This window comes from Ranitomeya variabilis, chromosome 3 (genome assembly GCF_051348905.1).
Source record: "Ranitomeya variabilis isolate aRanVar5 chromosome 3, aRanVar5.hap1, whole genome shotgun sequence".
NCBI lineage: Eukaryota > Metazoa > Chordata > Amphibia > Anura > Dendrobatidae > Ranitomeya > Ranitomeya variabilis.
The window spans coordinates 424,800,751-424,821,044 of record NC_135234.1 but is presented as its reverse complement, the minus strand read 5'-3'; the positions used below and the strand labels follow the sequence as shown (position 1 = coordinate 424,821,044).

General features: G+C 42.8%; 1 protein-coding gene across 3 annotated transcripts in view; it reads right to left on the bottom strand.

Annotated features, from left to right (window-relative positions):
• TPST1 (tyrosylprotein sulfotransferase 1) overlaps nt 1–20,294 on the bottom strand; it is a 185,768-nt gene that overhangs the window by 85,840 nt on the left and 79,634 nt on the right. The window contains exon 1 of one of the 3 annotated variants that reach the window (XM_077296385.1): nt 9,741–9,837. The exons of the other annotated variants lie outside the window; for them this stretch is intronic. The gene's annotated coding sequence lies outside the window, so the exon portion shown is untranslated. Of the gene's footprint in view, nt 1–9,740; nt 9,838–20,294 lie in introns of those variants that run through there. 3 annotated transcript variants of the gene reach the window in all.

The window sequence follows — 20,294 nt, the reverse complement described above, 5'->3', positions numbered from 1 at the left end:
CACCCCTCCAGGGGAAGCCTGGCCGGTGGCGCATTGGGTCCACACCTACCAGCATTACAACACGTAGAGATGACCCTACATGGGCAGTCATCTGACCATGAAATGGAGTACAAAATAAACGTTACTTTTTTACATATGTGGGGGTCCTAACAGCAGTTCAAAGATGTTTAATTCAGGTTTTTATGTAATTTTTTTTACAATATTTTTTATTTTTATTTTATTATTTTACATTTTTCACATTGGTCACTTTGCCTGAAATTAGGCTCAAACCACTTGTTCTTTGTAACAGTCACATGGGACACAGAGAGTAATAGACAGGGTGTGACTTATTCACTTGTACAGAAGAATTTTATAGGCATGCTCAGGATCTGGGCAAATAACATTGTGAAAGTTATACGAGAAGTTGAGCTTGGACCATCACCTAATGTAAATGGTGGATCCTGTGTTTTCTACTATAAAGAGAGGTGTTACTTTTCATCTTTTCATTATCATACTGTCTGTGATGATAATGACACTGTTGAAATGGCATCTGTACAGAACAGGAAGTATGAGTCTAGTATTACTCCTAATGTCCTTGTAGAAAATTTCAGGATATCTGTGGGGGGTTTTGGTTTATTTAATATGAAAAATTGAAACAAAACAGGATTCTCAAAACACAAGAACTACATTAACATAAAACCTAATTTAAACAATAGGTCATTTTCCGATGACTCATTAAACCCTTTTATCGTCTAAAAACACAAAACGTGCAAAACATAAAAACAGATACATCTACATAAAAATTGTGATGGGGCTAAAAAGTGACAAAAGACTAAAAAGTAGACCATAAATAATGAAAGTGTAATAAACATATCTTACCTAAAATTCTGGCACCATATTCAGTTCCATATTATTTTATAAACATCCGTTTCTTATACAGTTCTACAGACATGGCATCCAAGACTGACCAAAGATCTCCGTAGATGAAGACCCGGAACTGACAGGCAGAGCGAACACTGAGTCAGCTCCTCTATGCATTGCCTCACTAGCTAAGGGGTTTACGTATTAATATCACAGAGGCAGGAACCATTGCTCCAGAGCACAATTCTATTATCATGTAGTGACGCACATTGACAGTATTTATAGATTCTTCCACTATGGAGAAGGTCAGCATGAAATGACTAGGACCAATCATGGCTTACGAGTAGCCTCTTTCTGGCTATTAAGGAAGCCACAATTGATTTTTAGATAGAGACAGAAATTAGAGGGAATCGCTGTGTTTACTATACTAACAATACTTTCGATTACGGTACTTTTAAGTCCTTTGTACATACAAGTCATCATTCTTTCAGAGAGACAAGGACACCCGTCCCTCCTTACCTGGTCTACCATACAAATTATGGCTAGGTAAATGTCGGATTTGGTAAGAGCAGCAGACGATCATCATATCTTACCACTACAGACGTTACGCCAACAGAATAAGCTATTACATGAGACTTAAACTGTTTGGAGGATATTCTCATTCTAGGTATTGTGTATAATTTTGCCACTGCCAACATTTTCTATTTTTTACTCTCCATGCATGATCTCCATTCTGCCAAAGATTGTGTAATGTATAGTGGTATAGTGCAGACCCTCAATGTATCCCATGTGATGTATACCGCAGTGTCTCACTATATGCCATGCAATGTATATAGCAGTGTCTCATTGTACATGTAAGGGGGAGAAACTAACAAAGGTTTGCCTCATCTGTAACGGGTCTGGAACCGTCGGGTCTCTTACCCAGGATACAGGGGGAGAGCTTGGGGTGTCAGAGTGGTCCCTCTGCTCGAGAGAAGGGGGCGTGGCTAAGCAGTTAATGAGCGTGCAGAAATTCAAACAGTTCAGGCGGGAACGGCGCGTGCGGGAGTCCAGTCAGAAAAGATCAGCTGTGAGGCGACGGGGCAGCGCTGACTGGAGCCGGGGGATGAGAGGACACGCTGACAGGAGCCGACAGTCACACCGGAGATACCGCCGTCCACGCTAACACCGCTGTCCCCGCTTACATCACGGACATTTACGAGACTGCTGACGTGGCCGCCTATGTTAACGAATCCGTCCGGGCCGGTGACCGTGAGAGACAAGGTCTGTGTGCGGGCTATGGGCGCTGAACAGTACAGCGCAGCGGACCGGGCTGGCCATTATAAACAGTGTCGGGATAGTGTCATAGGCCCCTCTAGTGTAAGGGCTCTCACCGTTGAGAGAAGAGATTATTCCCCTTCCTTCATCCGTTGAGGCCAGTGCCCGTGCTGAAGCCACAGACTAATCGACAGGATTGGGGGAGGACGCCGCCATCGCCAGGATCACAACAGGACAACGCCATCATCAAGAACACCAGAGAGCATAGACATCGTCAGGACCACCAGAGTACGCAGTCAACGTCAGGGAAGTTTCTCCCATTCTCCCCCAGAACTGTGATAAATCCCCTTTGGGCATAATCTAGCAGTCTCTGTCTCCCATGTGATGCATATGGCAGTCTCAGTGTATCCTATGTGATGTATATACAGAAAAGTCCCAGTGTATTTTGTGATGCAAGTGGTCAGCTTTTAGGTTTGTGAAGCTGCTTCATCTGGAGACTCTTGTATAGATATTGACAGGCAGTCTAAGCTAACCATTGTATGGACTTAACTATTTTTAAACTACTCGCTTATATAAAACAGGAATGATATCCTCAGCAGCATGGGAGGACAGGCAGAGACAAAGAAAGTGGAGCTGGGTGCCGGAGAGCTACAAAGAGGGATCTGATAGATGATTATGTGATCGTGCAGTTCACAGGAACTCTGAGGCTACCCCCAGTCCACACAAAAACATGTATTGGTCTGAGAATCAGACATGATCACATGACCCAACTATCCATAATGAAGGGTGAAAAATAAATATATGTATGTAATTGAACAAGGGAAAATCATATTGAACTCCTGGAATAGTGGAATACATGGGCAAAAAAGTTATGGGAGAGAGAAAAAGCTCTTGTTGATGGCTTCCAAAGTTTATTCAGGAAAGATACAAAATTAGAAATAATAGTACATAGCAACCAGTAATTATAAAAAATGTACATAGTGGAGACCTATAGACTGTACAGAAAAAATAGCACCAAGGATGATAAAAGCACTCAATGCTGTAATTACAATACTGGCTGCAAAAAAATTTACAGGGTTTGAGTCTACCCGTGGGCATTATATATTTATACCAATATCCGGCAAGTGCAGCCGGATAAATGTGTCCAGGAAATGAACAGGGTTCATCCAAAACGAGGAGACAACTTTAAAATCTGCATCTGGAATTAGCTCTCAAATGCATGAAAGTCTAAGTGCATCAGAGTTGGGTAAAATACAAATACAGAACTAGTACATTCTATTACTACTTGGCAGGCAGGACCGTATGAACGGCGGACGTGAGGACCGTATGAACGGCGCACGTGAGGACCGTATGAACGGCGCACGTGAGGACCGTATGAACGGCGCACGTGAGGACCGAATGAACGGCGCACGTGAGGACCGAATGAACGGCGCACGTGAGGACCGAATGAACGGCGCACGTGAGGACCGAATGAACGGCGCACGTGAGGACCGAATGAACGGCGCACGTGAGGACCAAATGAACGGCGCACGTGAGGACCAAATGAACGGCGCACGTGAGGACCAAATGAACGGCGCACGTGAGGACCAAATGAACGGCGCACGTGAGGACCAAATGAACGGCGCACGTGAGGACCAAATGAACGGCGCACGTGAGCACCGTATGAATGGTGCACTTGAGGACCGTATGAATGGTGCACTTGAGGACCGTATGAATGGTGCACGTGAGGTCTGTATGAAGGGTAAATGTGAGAACTGTATGAATGGTGCACGTGAGGACTGTATGAATGGTGCACGTGAGGACTGTATGAAGGGTGCACGTGAGAACTGTATAAATGGTGCACATGAGGACTGTATGAATGGTGCACGTGAGGACTGTATGAAGGGTGCATGTGAGGACTGTATAAATGGTGCACGTGAGGACTGTATAAATGGTGCACGTGAGGTCTGTATGAATGGTGCACGTGAGGACTGTATGAATGGTGCACGTGAGGACTGTATGAAGGGTGCACGTGAGAACTGTATAAATGGTGCACGTGAGGACTGTATAAATGGTGCACGTGAGGACTGTATAAATGGTGCACGTGAGGACTGTATGAATGGTGCACGTGAGGACTGTATGAATGGTGCACGTGAGGACTGTATGAAGGGTGCACGTGAGGACTGTATGAAGGGTGCACGTGAGGACTGTATAAATGGTGCACGTGAGGACTGTATAAATGGTGCACGTGAGGACTGTATAAATGGTGCACGTGAGGACTGTATGAATGGTGCACGTGAGGACTGTATGAAGGGTGAATGTGAGAACTTAATGCTTGATATGTTCAGCCTTCAGATGCATTTACACTTCGCATTTGCTATCCATGTTCCCACATATTTACATTTCCATGCTTTCCGAAATGGGAACAGATGTCAGAAAGAAAGAAAATAAGAGGAAACTTTTCTCTGCGACGATCCCTTGCCATTTTTGAAGATACCATATGTCCATCTACAATGCAGACACAAACATTTATATTCATCTGTAATGACATTTTTCCATTGCGGATTTTGCAGCAATTCCACAACAAAGTCTGTGACAGATCCAAGGTAAACCATGCAAGTGGACATGCAGATTTTATCACAAATATGCACTGGATTTAAACCTATAAGTGAATAGGGTGAAAAAAGCAACAGAAATAAGACATATTTTCTGTAGTATGTGAATGAGATTTTAGAGCTGATTGCTCCGTATCCACTTTGTAGTTACTATACAAAGCTGAGGAGAAACCGAACAATCCACAGTGTATCAGATGTACACATAAGATTTATACGTGACAGCATCAATATTCCACTTAATCTACATTTTGGTCAATTAGTAGAAAAGGAATACTAATCAAATAATAGAAAAAAGTTAGAGGAATCGCCTTGAAGATTCAATTCTTTAAATGCATAAAAAGCAACTCGGTAACATAGAGCCTGCTCATTTAGAGTCATTTTATGGCTACAATTCACTCCTATGGTTGTGGTCATCATAATGGCAAAGATCAGTGGCTAGAGATTCTATCAGGATCAAGGCTTATTTCTATTGCGAACTAAGAGCATCTATAGGGCCCATTAGTCAAACTAGTACTGCACTATTTCAGAAGCTTATTAATAGTTTTTAAAGATGTATATATTAAATAGATGCCATTATTACTAGTGATGAGTGAGTATGCTGGTTACTCGAGTTTCTCCGAGCATTTCGGTGTGCTCGGAGATTTAGTTTGTGTCGACGCAGCTGCTAGACAGCCTGAATACATGTGGGGATCTCCTAACAAACAGGCAATCCATGCATATATTCAGGCTGTCAAGCAGCCACAAATCATGCAGCTGCGGGGACACAAACAATCTACGAGCACGCCCAGAAATCTCGAGTAATGAGCACACTCGCTAATCACTAATTATTAACTGTGTGACTATCACCAGAAGTCAGCTTCCTTCTATCCTACCTCGGGATCTTTTCCCACATTATATGCCTTAATAAACAAAAAAGACTAAAGGTGAATGGGGTCGTAGTGGATAAATGTGAATATTTTACATTTGCGTTCTTTTGCACTGTAAATATTGTAGTACCTTCCCACCATCCACAATTTCATGGTAAATTAGGCATGGAGTAAGACCCAATGGCGCACTCCTCACATCGTTTATCACTCCCTTGGAAACAGATAATCAATGCTGATAAAATGCAGAGACTGGACAGTGGAGACCACCCTCGCCACCTCAGATGTTTCCTCACTATTTCCATGGTTATTGTGCACAGAGCTGGGAGACACATTAGCCGCTTGTAAATAGCTGTGAAGTATTTTACATCTCCTGTATAAACTAGATTAGGCCACAAAACCGCATATTGATCCCTGTGTCTGACAATGGAGGGCTAGTGTGTGTCCTCTGTTCATCCAGGAACACATGTGCGAACATCTGATCGCTAAACAGCCCAACAAACTCATTAGCTGGGAAAAGCACACAGGAAGCCCACCTTCCTCCATCTCCAGAAATGCTCACTGGGGTCTACTCACAGCTGTATGTACGCCGAGTAGTCAGTACGCCTGACATTTTTTCTATTTTACACAGTAAGGGTGCTATCTGTATTTTTCACATATAGAACTCGTACCTATGTCTATGGGGTTGTTTAAATGTCAGATTTTGTCCTCAGTGATTTCGTAGAAGCAAGGAGGCTTGTCGGATTGAACTCGCCAATGTAAGTCTATGGGTCAGTGAAATAAAAAAAACCTCCATCAGGTCACTATTTGTCATCAGAGTAAGGCATCGCTCACACGACATGGCCAAGTGCTATACGATAAAACATTACATAGCACTCAACTCAATATTATTATATGATGAAGCTCAGATCTGCCATTATTAACTCATGCTGTGAGTGCATCAGAGAATCGAAAACCGATGGGTACGTGTGAAATATCAGACTGCACTCAGATGTCATCCAAGTGTAGTCTGATTATGGTGCATGTTGGAGATGGAGAAATTACTTTCTCCGTCACCCCGGCACCTGTGCTGCGATTCTCTGAGCACAGCAGAGCTGGAGCCAAGTGTCATGGCCTGATTCTGTAGCACGAGCGATCATACGCTCCTGTGACTGCAGCCTAAAACTGATGAGATGACACTGACTAAGGCCTACTTCACATGTCTGTGTCAGGTACGTATTGCATCAGTTTTTTTTCATTATAAGCTATGAAGCTGCACACATGTCCATGTGTTTGTATGGACCGGGTGTCTAAGCAAACCACAAGGAGACATGTCCATTTTTTACCAGCAGCGCGGATGACAAAGGCCAACACAAGTCTATGGATCCACGAAAAACACGTCGCATGGACGGCATCAGTGTGTCCGTCAGCGTGCTGTAAGTGTTTAACACGGCAAAATAAGGGGGAAGCTATGTAATTTATTTTTCTTAAGCCATACCAGAAAAAAAAACGGGTGGCACAATGATCCAAAACACTGACACCGGTACCAGATTTCCGGTAGCGGTCTTATACAGATGTGTGATGGGGGCCTAAACTCTGATGAGAACACCTGACACACTGACCAAACTCGGAATGTTTTTTACATAAGGGTAAAAAATTCACGGACATCTGAATAAGCGATAAACAGGAAACCTTTATGTTATCTCTAGGATTCACTCCTGTCCTGAATATCACTGCGTCAGACTGGCGGTAACGCAAGGTAATCTGACATAGTACATTGGGCAGATCATATTTTGGGATAGAAAGGCACTATTGATCCCCCACCAAGGTACAATATTTGCCTGTGGCAGGTCTTCGGATAAGCACTGGGAAAGCAAACATTAACGTTACAGATTACAACCTGTGACAAGGCTCTCAGCTATACAAACTGAGGCTGGATTGTAAAAGGATATCAAGAAGATTTAGCGTGCATATACACTAGCAGCATTAACTGACTACAAAAAAATCAACTGGCCCTTGTCTCCTAACCGCTTTGGACAGGCTGACAGCGCAAGAAACCATTGATAACACAATGGCGCACAGACGGTCATTGCTCTCGATAGCACCTGACGAATAAATGGTTGGCCCATGCCCACTAATCAGCACTCTGTATAAATCAATACTACAAGCGATTCTAAAGTTCGGTCATATATCTTATCAGAGAAATCCGCGAATAAAACAGAAGCCGGAAAAATCTACAGAAACGTCATGCATGCCAGCACGTAAGAGGTGGTCCTCAGGGCTCGCCTCTAGCGCCTTCCATTACTGAATGGGGTCCTGAGAATCAGTTTGCACTAAACATCCAAATATCCATACTGCCCGAAGCATGGCTTACAGATAGACTGCAATGACAAATCTTAGAAGAGCCTTACAGTCTGGAGAAGGGGCAAAGGAACTGCCAGGGCCAACAGTAGTGTCCTGTCCTATAACTGTATAATTATAGGAGACGTGAGGGAACCAAAATGGCCGACATGTTCTCATGCATTTCACGTACACAAGAGAAGGCTGCTTGATGACACCTAGGTAAGCAATCCCCACTGCCTACTAATAAAAGGGATAGGTATGTGTGATAATGGGTTGAGAGAGCTCTATAGAGGAGTACATCGTCCTGTTCTTATTGAAGGACATAACACGTCAATACATACTGTAATATTATTATACACCCTGGTTTACTTGCCTGTGACAGGGAGGCTACTTGCTTTTATCCAGAAATTCGCTCTTGCCAAATAAGAAATGAGCCCTGCAATATTACAATATAACAGATTTCCAGAATTGTACTAAAAGGTTTTTCGGGACATTACTTTTTTTTTTTTGCCAGCCTAGATTGGGACGGGCAGAGAAGGCGGGTAGTCAGCAACTACCTGCCTGTAAGGTCTTAATAACCCATAGCAAAAAATAAAGAAAGGCCAAGATAACCCCTTTAAAACTAGAAGAGTTTACCTTCATGGGACAGAATGGAAATCATCCTGCAGCTGACATAGTTAGTCACCATAAGAAAGAAAAGAAATATAAAGGTCATATATTGGTGCGCTGGTAATAACATTAGGGAGGATGCGGTCATTAATTAGTATCTTTTATTTAGGATCAAAATCACAAAGCAGTTTTTGGCTCAGGGCCAGAGTCTTCATCAGGTGATGACCATAAGAAAGAAAATGTCTGAAGAATTCCTAGATATCGGTTGGGGGCAGGGCTAATAGGAATGGCATTCATTTGCCCATTTTCTTCATTGAAATTATTCCTGTAACGCTCACCATGGAATTGTAACATTTCCCCAGTTGTCAAACTGGTTAGAAAAATGTGCAACTGTATAAAATGTTTCGCCGTCCAGCTATCTGTCTGCTACAGGTACTAAAACGATTATATATAGTATATTATATCTGTGCTGCTGCTCTGGAACATGTGATACATACAGACAGTCAGGAGAGTGAGACTCCCTCATGCCTGTGTCAGCAGCTAGTCTCCATCCACTGGTTCATAGAAAACGAAAAAAAATCTGTCAAAAGGTTTTTGCTATGTAATCTAAGAGCAGCATGATGTAGGGGTAGAGACCTTGATTCCAGGAATGTGTCACTTACTGGTCCGCTTGCTGCAGTTTCAATAACATTTGTTTTATCAGCAGGAGATTATCTAGAGGACTAGTTGTCTTGTGACATCTAGTCCTCCTGCTCTTTGTAACTCCACCCGATTAGCAGCTTTCTGACAATTTAACGTTTTTACGGAAAGCTCAGCACTCAGAGAGCTGCAGCAGATAAAACAGTGTTTTTATCAAAACTGCCGCAAGCAGCCCACTAAGCAAAACATCACTGGAATCAGCATCTCTATCCCTACATCACGATATACTCTCAGATTACATGACAAAAACCTAAAGATTCCTCTTAAAGAAAGACTTCAGAGGGGAAAACTGGCGAAAAAGCAGGATACAAGTCATAGTGCTATTCCACATGAACACACACAAAACAGTCATATCTAAAGTCAGTTAGAGTATAACAAATACCTTAGCATTTCTAAAATAACCTAGCTCTACTATAATTCCTTTATACATCTGTGCCTAGTTGTCGCAAAAACTGCTGTACAAGAGGACGTGCTACACTCGAGCCCAAGCATCAGTTCATAGGAAGCCTCTTCTTTGTGAAGCAATGCTGCTACTTCTCGCACAGAGGGAACTTACTCAGTTTTTCCATTAACACCAGCAAATTCACATCCACAGAAATCCTTCTGGAAGCGGAGCAGACAAACAAACCAAGATGACTGCGTGGCAGAGATGTAGAATATTCAGCGCGGACTGTCCTCCGTACAATAATATCATTTGATTAGACATTCTTCTCAAAACAAATCAGATCAAACCCAGCTGTCCCCAATGGCACGGAAAACTGGCTGTTTATCGCATATTCCAATGTTCACATAGTATGGTCTAAGAAGCATGCAAGAGACCAGAGAACTGAGTACAAGCTACTAGCTGGCCCATTAGCCTTAGTAGCCAGACGCTCTTTGGTTAGGTCCAGACCGGAACGAAAAGCTGCAGATTACACCTTTAGATTTCCACAGGTAAAACCCACAACAGAATAAATTTAGATATGAACATGTCTTGTACATCCTGCTAAATGTTCCTGACGATAGTAAAAAAAAAAATTCATATCAATTTCTGTTGCAAATTTTCACTGAGAACTTCACCTCTTGTTTTTTTAGCATGCGGATTTTAATGTGGATTTGCATTGAAATCCAGCAGTAGACTGTATATGTGTAAGGAAAAGGATATACTGCCCACGGTCCCTTAATGTTATGTTGTGTAATGTGAATTAGGATATGTTATTGATGTTAATGTTGTGTCCTGCCTGACTGTTGGCAAAGTGATGAGTTAATGTTTGGGACTAGCCCAAAGTGGGAGAGGCTATGCTGAAGGGATAGACACATTTTCTTATCAGGAAGTCAGAAAGGGGCCAAAGTGAAGAGAGATCACACCTAAGGTCTGTTGTGAGCAGTGCCGCATTTCATGGGTGTCCCTAATAGCGAGAGACCAGAAGAGATAGCGTGATCAGGAGCAGATACCAGGAAGAGTGACCGAGAGACAGAGTGATTTACCGGAGATGGGTCCTGTTTGAGGACCCCCTAGCTGTACGGCCCTGAGTTTAAAACTCCTAAAGGTAATGGGGCCTAGAGAGGATGCAGTGCACAAGACGAAGAGAGTGCCCCGGGCGGAAGTTCCAGAGCGTCAGTAGAAGTACAGGCACCATAATTTTCCAAGAAAAAAGGAAAATCCAGCTCAACGAAATAGTGAAAAAAACGTGTCGTTCCTTTATTCACTTCAATAATATATGTGGAGGATAAAAACATCAGCAACTTTATACCAAGATCCGGTGAAGTGAATAAAGGAACGACACGTTTTTTTCACTATTTCGTTGAGCTGGATTTTCCTTTTTTCTTTGATCCCTCCACGCCCTGACACAGCGGTTCCGTGCTCCGAATATTCAGAGATGTCAACTATGGTGAGCTGGACTTTGCTTTGTTTTACCATAATTTTCCACAGGGGAAAGAAGACTATCAAACATCTGGTCCTGGCCAACCAACAACATCGGCTACATGCAACCTGCGAGGGAATTGCGCCCTAACAGCACAAGTTCCACACCCAGCCAGGACCTGCACATTCATGTAATGTGCCCGAGCTAAAGATAAATTCCCTTCTAAAAACAGGTCTTTCATAAATATATACAGTAATTCTAAAAAAAATATATATCTTATTACCAAATAAAATAAATATATTAAGCATGTGTTTATTACTGGGCTGATGTATAGGACATTTTCGGCCAATTTTCTGGTGTTAAAAAGTCACAATTTTTCTGTTTGACATGTAGTTGTGCGACTATTTTGCCACTTTTGTTTTTTAGCACAGCCAACTTTTGGAAAAGGGAGTGGAGCGTAGTAGAAACGGATGTGGTTTAGGGCTGCCGAACGGATTTCACTAGAATTCAGGAAACAAAAAGCGGCAGAAATATACCCAGTCCATGACACGCAGGCAGCAGAAAGATGCTCCAAAGTCATTTAGTGGCGCACGCCTCTTAATACATTTTGCGCATATTACATCAGAAAGCTCTGAATCAAGGCTGGCTTACATACGGAGAACACACTGGTTATATTTTTAATTTGGACCTGAGCTGATTAAGTCTGGGTTGTCCAGTAGTGGACATTATACAAGAGAACTCAGAAAATTTGATTTCTAGGAATTTTTGCCACTTAAAAGGAAAAGTTCTTTAAACAGTTATGGAAATGAAAACTACGGTACTTCCATATTTCCTGGAGTCTGCACATTCAGATTATAATAACAGGCCACATAATCCCTGAGCATGCTGGCGGGTAATACTTCTTATATTCTCAAACACAGGCTTATAAGAGCAAGTACATTCTATTCTATGCGGATAAAAGAATTACTCATGTTACTCACAGGAGAAATGGAACTTTCAAGGGACAATGTGTAGTGTTAGCCATTTTTCAGTAAAGAGACACTAAAACCAGAACAATCTGACGTTTCCAAGAAATAAAGTACACGCAACACAAAAACCTACAGGTCCATTCACACTGCAGGATTATCATAGACCAGAATCATGCAGTCAAAGCAGGCAGCCCATCAGAACCATGAGAACCTATGCTGCCGAGAACAACAACAGCCTTATTGCACTGAACGACCTATTAAACATTTTGTCCTGAAGAGCTGTGTGCCTTCCAAACCAGCTATGTTCACACGCTGCTTTTTTTTCTGTAGCCAGAATGTGATCTCTTGCCAGTAAAAAAAAAAAGAAAAAAAAAAAAGCTTCAGACAAAACTCAGGTGTGTTTTTTTGTTGGTTTAGTTTTTGCTGCTTTTTTCAGGATCCCAAAGTTCGGCTTTGCTTCCAGATTGCAAGCACGAAATATAATGTCTTAGGCCACCAATGAATAACTTAGTAGCACCATAAAACATTTTTTGAAAAGAGGGCAATTTGATAAAATTATTTAGTGGAAAATGTTTGTCAAAAAAACAGTGACTATTCTGAACAAAAAAAGCTGGATTTAAGTGTGAAGTGCAGCCATGAAAGAGTTCATGAAAAAATACCCAATTATAAAACAGAATGGGAGGGGGGAGTTGTATTGGTGTGGCATTGTTTAACCAACACAATGGTAGGGCAATGAATTGGTAGGGCATAGTTTACTTTCATACATTGGTAGGTCATTGAATTGGTAGGGCATACAGGGGTTGGACAAAATAATGGAAACACCTGGAAACATCAACAAAAGTTAGTTTAATCTGGTGTAGGTCCACCTTTTGCGGCGATTACAGCATCAATTCTCCGAGGTATGGATTCATACAAGGTGTGAATTGTTTTCAAAAGAATTTTAGCCCTATCTGCAGTTAAAACACCATCTAGTTCTTTGAGCGACGATGGCAGCGGAAATCGACGTCTAACTTGAATCTCTAAAATCGACCATAAATGCTCAATAATGTTGAGGTCTGGGGATTGTGGGGGCCAGATGAGATGCTCAACTTCATTAGAATGTTCCTCGTGCCATGCTATAACGATTCTAGCTGTATGAATTGGTGCATTATCATCCTGAAAGATGGCGTTCTCCTCCGGGAACAGTGCTTGAACCATTGGATGCACTTGGTCACCCAAAATGCCTAAATAATCTCGGCTGTTAATTCTTCCATGAAGGGATATCATTGGCCCGGCGGATCTCCATGAAATAGCACCCCAGATCATCACAGAACCTCCGCCATGTTTTACGGTTGGGAGAAGGCAGTCTGGATGGAATGCTTCTTTCGGCTGTCTCCAAACGTACACTCGGCCGGAGGTCGGAAATAGGGTAAACGATGATTCGTCTGAGAATATCTCATGTTTCCACTGCTCGAGGGACCAACTCTGGAGGTTTTTACACCACTCTAAACGCTTGGAAACATTTGTCATTGAGAGCAGCGGTTTTCTAATTGCAGCTCTTCCGTGGAATCCAGATTTGTGCAGCTCCCGACGAACAGTTTTCGTGCAAACTGGGTTCTGTAGGTGTTCATTGAGGTCAGCAGTGATTTTCGGAGCCGTGGTCTTGCGATCCTCTCTCACAATTCGCTTTAGAGTCCGACGGTCTCTCTCAGTCAACTTTGACTTTCGGCCGGACCTGTGCTTTGCTGCGGACGTTTTTCCTTCTCTTTCAAACGCAGTCATTACTTTGGAGACAGTACCTTTTGACACGCCAAGCGTTCGGGCACTTTCTGTTACACTAGCGCCTGCCATACGAACACCAACAATTTGACCTCCTTGAAAATCCGAGAGGTCTGCCATTGGTATCAGGTTCTCATCAATGTTCTTACAAAAATGCAAAAAAGCAGTTAATTTACATACACATATCACATAACAAAAATAATCAACTACAAAACATTACCATATGTCACGGTTTGCATGTTTATCACATGTTCGAAGATTATGATGCCAAAACGTTAGGTGTTTCCATTATTTTGTCCAACCCCTGTAGTTTACTTTCACACATTGGTAGGTCATTGAATTGGTAGGGCATAGTTTACTTTCACACATTGGTCAGGCATTGTCTGCTTTAATACATATCACTAATTTTAACTGAATTGTACCAATACTAACAGCCATGCTCATATGAGTAGACCAAGATATTGCGGTTCAAACTTGAGGGGGGGGGGGAAAATCACAAAAATAAATGTGTATTACATCCTGGTGTACTCTGAGGGTTTTGTTTTTTCACTAAACGCTGCAAAAAGTGATGGCAGGATTTTTGCTTATTTTGTGCTCTCACATATTGCTTTCTACAGGTGAAAAAACAATGCAAAAACTCTGAAATAATTCACATGCTGCAGTTTGCAAAAACACAGCAGTTTTCAAAAAAAAAAAAACAAGAGTGTACACTCCCTGATAGAAGTTATGTCGCTTATCCATGTTATGTAAATAAAAGCTTATAACCGGACGTTAAATTCATCCATTGGTTGAATAAATTATTCTTTTCAAAGCTGAAACCCTCCGAAATGTAGTTTAGGTTAAGAAAATAAATTGGCATCAATGCAGAAATAATATTGATCAGTTAATGGACACAGAATGGTCAGATTTTGGCAAGACAAAAGTTTTGTCACCTGGTCATACAATGCACCCAATCCTAGGTTACATCCTCACCTGTGCTCAGTAAATGATCGGTTAATTAGTGTGTGTGTGTGTGTGTGTGTGTGTGTGTGTGTGTGTGTGTGTGTGTGTGTGTGTGTGTGTGTGTGTATAAAAAGAAACCCAGCACCCCAGACCTTCACTTGAACGGCAACTTGAGCTCTGACAACATGCCAAAAATCCACCCTGCGACCAAAGCCTGGATTATCAAGAGGCTGAAGACCAGATCCACTGCAGAGGTGGCTGGCACCTTTAATGTGTTTCAGCGTCAAGTACAAAGAATTAAAAAAAGATATGAAGAGTCTGGAGATGTGTTTGACAAGCCCAGGTCCGGCAGACCCCGCAAGACAACTGCTCAGGAGGAACGTTTGTTGGTTAGAAAATCCAAAGCAAACCCCTCTTCCACTTCAGCAGAGCTCCAACAGGCCTGGTCACCTCAAGTCCCTGTGTCAACTAGAACAGTTTGTAGGATTCTGTCTCGAAATGGCCTCCATAGTCAAATCAGTGCCCAGAAGCCAGCACTAAACAAAAGGCAAATTAAAAAATGTTTGTCATTTGCAAAGTCCCACAGCCTGCTAAACAGATGGATGCTGGAAAAGTGGCAGAAGGTGGATTTCTCTGATGAACCTTCAGTAGAATTACACCACAGCAGCCGCAAATACTGCAGGAGACCTACTGGAGCCGGTATGGATCCAAAATACACCCAGAAAACAGTTAAATTTGGTGGTGGGAAGATCATGGTCTGGGGTTACATTCAGTATAGGGGTGTGCAAAACATTTGCAAAGTGGAAGGCAATATCAATAGCCTAAAATATCAAGAAGTATTAGGCTACTTTCACACTAGCGTCGTGCACTGCACGTCGCTATGTGTCGTTTTGTAGAAAAAATGCATCCTGCAAAAATGCTTGCAGGATGCGTTTTTTTCTCCATAGACTTGCATTAGCGACGCAGTGCGACACATTGCCACACGTCGCAACCGTCGTGCGACGGTTGCGTCGGTCCGTCGCCACCAAAAGACGTTGCATGTAACATTTTTTGGTTTGTCGAGACCGTCTTTTCCCACCGCGCATGCGCGGCCGGAACTCCGCCCCGCCTCCCCGCACATCACAATTTGGCAGCAGATGCGTTGAAAAACAGCATCCGCTGCCCCCGTTGTGCGACGCTTTCACGGCTTGCGTCGGTACGTCGCAACGACGCAATTCGTCGTGCGTCGTACGACGCTAGTGTGAAAATAGCCTTAGCTACCCCTTATATTCCAAATCATAAAAGGGGTCAAATTCAGCAGCAGGATGGTGCTCCATCTCATACATCTATATCTACAACAAAGTTCCTCCAAGCAAAAAAGATCAAGGTGCTCAAGGACTGGCCAGCCCAGTCACCAGACATGAACATCATTGAGCATGTTTGGGATGAAAAAGGGAGCTTGGAAGACAAAACCAAAGAATCTAGATGAACTCTGGGAGGCATGTAAGACTGCATTCTTTGCTATTCCTGATGACTTCATTATTAAAATGTATGAATCATTGTTGAACCGCATGGATGCAGTCCTTCAATCAAGCTCATGAAAGTCACACAAAATATTAAATATGACTGTAATAGCACCACAACTTCATTCACCAATGCTATGCAACATATATTTGCATTTTAAGTTAATTATTTGTTTGAATATCACATTACTTTCTGTGGGCGACAAAACTTTTGTCTTGCCAAAATCTGACCATTCAGTGCCCATTAACTGATCAATATTTCTGCATGGATGCCAATTTATTTTCTTAACCAAAACCACATTTCAGAGGGTTTCAGCTTTCAAAAGAATAATTTATACAACCAATGGATGAATTTAACGTCAGGTTATAAGCTTTTATTTACATAACATAGATAAGCGACATAACTTCTGTCAGGGAGTGTATATGAAATTTCTTAAATCTAATAGCTTTTGCTGGTACTGTAAAAAGCAGCTTTTAAATTTGCATAAAAACGCAATAGCCTAAGGTGGATCCAAGGGTGGTAAATAGAAAGTATTTATATTCCTCTACTTCCATACCAATACCATGCTGATTGTGCCTTGACCTCGGTTTCACATCCTTGTACCCGGCTTCGTACCCACTCTCTACAGAACAATTAATGCCATGCTCAGTGGGGGAGGACACGGTCTACAGAAGTGCTTATCTATTAGAAGCACTGGGCAGTTGCCTGATGGGAGTTGTATTAGTGACTTCATAGGAAAACCATGCAGTCTCCGGTTGTCACATAGCAACCTCTGTTGTGACAGAAGAAACTTCGGAGAGAGGCAGAAAGAAGACGGCTCAGCTTTATTGTGTCAGCACTGGGGGATTTACCTTCTACGGGATTTACGTGCATCTGAGACCTATTTACCCAGGGTGACACCACAGCGGAGAGATACTTATCTCATCATCATACATGTGGATGGATTTTACATTGATAAGTGTGTAAATAAGATTTCTAGAAATATCACATTCTGATGTCAGAACTTATACACATATGATTGGCGCTACATAGACACTACTTATCCCTTCCACAGCAGCAGTTACAGAAGACTTGAGCAGGAAGTTCCTGACTAGCACACTGCTCCTTCTCTGTAAACAAAGAAGTTCTTCAGCAGCTGCAGAGTATATTATACTGTTCTGTATCCCTACCACATAGTTGCATACAAGCACAGGTTCATATCGGGCACACTATAACCTTAACGTGCTGATCCAGAGGAAGGCAAAATCTTCCAAAGCCAATTGCCCCATGTTAGGTTAAAAAAAAAAAAGTCCTCATCAACTCCACATATGGATTAACGCCCTATTTCCAGGAAACTAGTACATATAACCTGTAATATATTTTTCAAGAGTAGCATCCTTGCTCCTTTCTCACTGTTGCACAGTGATTAAACCTTCTTTATTCTGGAAGTAGAAGATGCTCCCTTGTCGTAGTTACAGGCCTAAGTGTAACAAAAAGAATCAGAAAGATCTCTGTCCATCCATATATGTTGACACTATAATTAGATCATCCTCAACCCTACTTTATTAGTAAAATGAATAATCCAAAGCGTGATATCCGTCTCGGTACTTCTATCACCTGCTCTTCGTTGACATGGCTGCATCAGCCATAAAAAGGTAGAAGGCACAACAATGTTGAGCCTGGTGCTTGGCTGTGCCAGTTATAGACATGGCGTTACCAAAGATGTCAACAAAAACCAGCGGGGAGCAGTACAGAAGTGGCGTTGGGGCACCAGTGAGTAAGTATGATTTTATTTTCACACAAATGAAGCTCCTTCAATACGAAGACCTTGTGGTACCCCATTGGTACTTGTGACCCAATTATAACATGTTCCATCAATAACCACTCTCAAAGTCAAATTAAACTGGATGAAAAATGATCTCACCCTTGGCTACAGCACCTGGGACGTTATGCCATAAGCAATTGTCAAAACTATCGAACCCTCAAGCCAAATGTTTGGGCTGCACGGAATATGGCTAAAAATGATGAAACTGCATACTTTAGGCTATGTTCAGTTCACACCTGTGATGTCTGCTTAGCGTTTATGCCCTGAACAGCTCCAGCTCCTAAATGACTGTGTAATGCTCCAACTCTTGTCCGAGGAGAATTGATGTCTGGCTAATTTTCTCTCCATTTGCAAAAGTGGCCTGTTATGCCAGAACTTCACCATATACCGCATGTCTTCTCGAAAAAAAAATAAAGTCACAGCACAGTGCTGGATCCCAATTATGACGACTCAACATTTTTTCTTAATTATGCTAGACGTAAATTGTGTAGGCCCAGAATCATAAACTTTGACTCTTCTTGTGGGATGAATATTGGCCTCTGATGTTGTTCCTTACAGTTTGTCTTGTTATCTTTGTAAAACAGTAAAGGTACCGTTACACTAAGCGACGCTCCAGCGATATAGACAACGATCCGACCTAAACTAGATCGCTGGAGCGTCGCTGTTAGGTCACTGTAGAGACGTCAAACACAGCAACTCCAGAACAATGCAGGAGCGATCCAGTGACGTAACGGCGACTCACTTATCGTTCACGCGCCATGTAAAAACATTGCTGACATCGTTGCTTTTGCTGTCAAACATGACGATACACGCCGATCTAGCGACCGAATAAAGTTCCAGACTTCTAGCTCCGACCAGCGATATAACAGCGGGATCCAGATCGCTGCTGCGTGTCAAACACAACGAGATCGCTATCCAGGACGCTGCAACGTCACGGATCGTTGTCGTTCTCGTTGGAAAGTTGTTTAGTGTGAAGGTACCTTAAAGGACTGGCCACTGAACAATGATGTTTGCTGATATACTAACATCTAATATGCATTGTGTTACAGAGCCAGTTTGTTGACTTCGAAAGAAGAGAGGAAAAACTATGCAAATAGTTTAAATATTCAAGTAAAGGTACCGTCACACTAAACGATATCGCTAGCAATCCGTGACGTTGCAGCGTCCTGGCTAGCGATATCGTTGTGCTTGACACGCAGCAGCGATCAGGATCCTGCTGTGATATCGCTGGTCGTTGATTAAAGTTCAGAACTTTATTTGGTCGTCAGATCGCCGTGTATCGTTGTGTTTGACAGCAAAAGCAACGATACCAGCGATGTTTTACACTGGTAACCAGGGTAAATATCGGGTTACTAAGCGCAGGGCCGCGCTTAGTAACCCAATGTTTACCCTGGTTACCAGTGTAAAATGTAAAAAAACAAACAGTACATACTTACCCTCTGATGTCTGTCACACGTCCCTCGCCGTCCGCTTCCTACACTGACTGAGCGCTGGCCGTAAGTGAAAGTACAGCACAGCGGTGACGTCACCGCTCTGCTGTTAGGGCCGGCGCTCAGTCAGTGCAGGAAGCGGACGCCGGGGGATGCGAAGGTGAGTATGTACTGTTTGTTATTTTACATTTTACACTGGTAACCAGGGTAAACATCGGGTTACTAAGCGCGGCCCTGCGCTTAGCAACCCGATGTTTACCCTGGTTACCCAGGGACCTCGGCATCGTTGGTCGCTGGAGAGAGGTCTGTGTGACAGCTCTCCAGCGACCAAACAGCGACGCTGCAGCGATCGGCATCGTTGTCTGTATCGCTGCAGCGTCGCTTCGTGTGACGGTACCTTAATGCTACTTGATCTAATTACCATTGTCCCCCTTATCTGTGATGCTAGTCAGAGGGACACTTGTTAGATCTAAAAATAGGCTGCATGCCACTATATAAAGAGACTTTTTCTTCTGGTCAGGGTGACTCTTCAGGAGCTTAGGGTATGAAGGACCCGGCTGAAAGCACACAGGACTGCGTCATTGACCATCACTGAAACCCCAGAGACGTTTTAAAGAATCCAAGTTGGGACAATCGGTTCACGGGGTCACATACCTCACTCATCTTGGTTAGCTTCCTAAGCTTGTCATTACCTCCTCACTGTGGGGGCCCGCCAAAAGTGGGAAGCCACTGGTGGGGGTATGCGACACTGGAAGCGACTAACCCCGGCGAGTCAGCGGAAGGGTGAGACTCTGTAATTTGCACCATCTTGGGTATTTGCTGGGACTGTTCTGTTTGCTATTGTGCTGTGGTTCAATAAAG